This window comes from Cebus imitator, unplaced genomic scaffold (genome assembly GCF_001604975.1).
Source record: "Cebus imitator isolate Cc_AM_T3 unplaced genomic scaffold, Cebus_imitator-1.0 Scaffold65, whole genome shotgun sequence".
In the NCBI taxonomy this organism is placed as follows: Eukaryota; Metazoa; Chordata; class Mammalia; order Primates; family Cebidae; genus Cebus; species Cebus imitator.
In genome coordinates, this window is record NW_016107380.1 from 7,422,869 (window position 1) to 7,427,125 (window position 4,257).

The window sequence follows — 4,257 nt, forward strand, 5'->3', positions numbered from 1 at the left end:
TGGAGTTTTGTTCTCGTCGCCCAGGCTGGAGTGCAGTGGGGCAATCTCTGTTCACTGCAACCTCTGCCTCCTGGGTTCAAGCAATTCTCCTGCCTCAGCTTCCCTAGTAGCTGGGATTACAGGCATGCACCACCATGCCCGGCTAATTTTGTATTTTTAGTAGAGATGGGGTTTTTCCATGTTGGTCAGGCTGGTCTTGAATTCCCGACCTCAGGTGATCTGCCTACCTCGGCCTACCAAAGTGCTGGGATTACAGATGTGAGCCACTGTGCCGGCCTAAAGTAGTTTTTTTGTAATTCTGTGAAAAATGTTAATGGTAGTTTGATGGGAATAGCATTGAGTCTATAAATTACTTTGGGCAGTGTGGCCATTTTCATGATATTGATTCTTCCTGTCCACGAGGATAGAATTTTTCCATTTGTTTGTGTCCTCTCTTATTTCCTTGAGCAGTGTTTTGTAGCTCTCCTTGAAGAGGTCCTTCACATCCCTTGTTAGCTGTATTCCTAGATATTTTATTCTCTTTGTAGCAATTGTGAATTGGAGTTCACCCGTAATTTGGCTCTCTGCTTGTTTATTGTTGGTGTAAAGAAATGCTTGTGAGTATTTCACATTGATTTTGTATTCTGAGACTTTGCTGAAGTTGCTTAGCAGCTTAAGGAGTTTTTGGGCTGAGATGATAGTTTTTTTCCTAAATATAATGTCACATGCAAACAGAGACAATTTGATTTCCTCTTGATTTGTGTATGTTGAACCAGCCTTGCATCCCAGGGATGAAGCCAACTTGATCACGATGAATAAGTTTTGTTTTGATGTCCTGCTGGATTTGGTTTGTTAGTATTTTATTGAGGATTTTCATATCAGTGTTCATCAGGGATATTTGTTTGGAGTTTTCTTTTTCGTGTATATGTATCTCTGCCAGGTTTTGGTATCAGGATGATGCTGAACTCATAAAATGAGTTATGGAGGAGTCCCTTCTTTTCAGTTGTTTGAAATAGTTTCAGAAGGAATGGTATCAGCTCCTCTTTGTACCTTTGATAAAATTTGGCTGTGAATTCATCTGGTGATGGGCTTTTTTTGGTTGGTAGGCTATTAATTACTGCCTCAATTTCAGAACTTGTTATTAGTCTATTTAGGGACTCCACTTCTACTTGGTTTAGTGTTGGGAGAGTGTATGTGTCCAGGAATTTACCCACTTTTTCTTGATTTTCTAGTTTATTTGTGTAGAGGTGTTTATAGTATTCTCTGATCGTAGTTTGCATTTCTGTGGGGTCAGTGGTGATATCCCCTTTATCATTAAATCTCTTTTTCTTTATAAATTACCGAGTCTTGGGTGTGTCTTTATTAGCAGCTCCTTTTAAAGAATTTACTCATTTTTCAGAATTTCTGGTAGGAGTGTCTGTAAATCAGTCATAAGACTTTAAAATCATCAACATATGTTGTGATGGATATTGCCTGGATAGGTGTTTGGATCCAAGATTTAAAGTTAGTTTTAACAGATGATAGAGTAAAAATTGAATAAAGATAAAAATATTTTTGAATATTTAAATTAAAAGCAGTTAGTTTTCACAAAAGCCATTGAAGTATTGCATCAGAAATACATGTGTTTTCCTATATTCTTCAAGATGTAATGTACGTGGGACTTTTATACCCATCTGTTATTTTCTACTTGAACTCAATATTATGACCAAATTTAGTTACTAAAAAAGCAGATGGAAGGTAAAATATCACTGATGTTAATTTCTCTGTCTTTAATGGCATGTGCCTCTCACCAGGAATTCCTGACTGCATTAATTATTAATACTGTTGATAATCAGTTTGAAATGAATGGAAACATTTTGTTGAATTCTGTTGATCTTTGACCATTTAATCTACCATATGCTGTGTTGGGCACTAGTTTCATAGTTTTTAGTGCAAGCTTTGTTCTGTAAGAATTCCAACTTTTGTCTCTTTCAACCTGATTTCAAATCTAGAGTTTTAGAAGAACATATTAAATTGATCTGTGCAAATCTACAACAAACTCAAATCAGTAAGACAAAACTAAACATGGGCTAAAGACATGAATAGACAATTCTCAAAAGAAGATATACAAATGGCTGACAAACACATGAAAAAGTGAAAAAATTCACTAATGATGAGAAAAATGTAAATCAAAACCACAATGTGATACCACCTTACTCTTGCAAGAATGGCCATAATCAAAAAATCAAAAACAATAGATGTTGGCGTGACGTGGTGAACAGGAAACACTTCTACACTGCTGGTGGGAATGTAAACTAGCACAACCACTATGGTAAACAGCGTGGAGATTCCATGAAGAACTAAAAGTAGAACTACCATTTGATATAGCAATCCTGCTACTAGATATCTATCCAGCAAAAAATAAGTCATTGTTCAAAACAGATACTTGCACACACATGTTTATGGCGGCACAATTAACAATTGCAAAATCGTGGAACTACCCAAATGCCCATGAATCAATGAGGAGATAAAGAAATTGGTATATATATGCAATGGCATACTATACAGCCATAAAAAGGAATGAATTAACAGCATTTGCAGTGACCTGGATGAGATTGGAGACTATTATTCTAAGTGATGTAACTCAGGAATAGAAAACCAAGTATCATATATTCTCACTGATATGTGGGAGCTAAACTATGAAGACACAAAGACGTAAGAGTGATACAATGGGTGATAAAAGATTCTGTGTCACTGAAGGAAACCGTGGCGTGGCTTCCATCTGTGCCATACTTCCTCTGTATTTGAAACGAGCTCAAATTGATTTTTGATTTTAATTTCTGTGAAGGATCCATCTTTGTATATTTACATGCTTTGAGGGGTGAAAATCATTTTGGAAATGAGTCTGAAGCACTCACGCACACACACTGACTCCCTCCTCCCGTCGCTCCACGCAGCTGGCAGAGATCACAGTGGTGACCAGCGTGAGTGGTGGAGGGGGACACTTGCACAGATTTTTTTTTAGTTTTGTTGGTTTTTTGCTTAACAGAAGACTACATTGTTGTACTTATATACCTGACTAATCAGCTATATAGTATTTATATACAAGTGATGATACAGATTTGTAACATTAGTTTTAAAAAGGGAAAGTTTTGTTCTGTATGTTTTGTTACCTTTTACAGAATAAGAATTACATACGAAAAACCCGCTAACCATGGCACTTGATGTGATGTGACAGCATAGCCGTGAAGCTGGTCACCTGCCTGCTGCAGTCACTTGTAATCAGGATTTTTATCATTAGTGTTTTCTGCATGTAATGGACTAGGCACACTTTTAATTTTCTGTCAAATACGCACATGCCATGATGACCAATAGACTCCAGCCATGAGACTGTTCGCTCATGTATGTCTGTTCTGTCTCTGCCGTGGCCTTGGCAGGCTGCGGGGAAGGCAGCTGTGGAAGGTCATTGGTTCTACCACTCTCATTCCTTCTTGTGCACTGCTTTCTCCTGCGCAGTTAAGACGCCATGTGCACGTGGATTCCATGCTGCAGACATGAAATAAAAGCTTTGCAAAGGCAAAAAAAAAAAAACCCCAAAAAATGTTACAATGGACTTTGGAGACTTGCTGGGGGAAGAGTGGGAGCAGGATGAGGGATAAAAGACTACAAATATTGTGCTGTGTATGCTGCTCGGGCGATAAGGGCACCAAAATCTCACAGATCACCACTAAAGAACTTACTCATGTAACCAAATACTACCTGTACCCCAATAACTTATAAAAGGATAAAATAAAAAAAAAAGAATGATCTAGAGCTGCTCTTCTCTTTTTATTCTGTCTAAAGTCACAGGGAGAAGCTGGGGTAAGTAGAAGGAGCATGCTGAGCATGGGAGACTGGGGAGCTAGCCCTTGCAATGACCCTCATTTACTGAGTCACATCAGCCAAGTCTTTTAATGTGTTTTGGCCTCAATTTCTTTCTTTCTAAAATGAAGACTTTAGAAAAAACATCCTATGACTAAAATACTTAGAGAAGATATAATGTGTATTTTTAAAAGCTACGTTACTTACCTAGTCTCCTTTATGGTAGCTATACAAATGACTAAGTATTTTGATCTTATTTTGTAAAGTAGACAAATCGAAGATGTCATGTCTATTCTTTTATTTATTTTATTTTGAAGGCTGAAATGTTTTCTCTTGCCCGGTTAATTTATAGAACATCAATGATCCCTCAAGGACAATGAACCATGATACATGGGAGGTATTTGAATCTTAGGGATGGTTACCTTCATGCTATTCTCA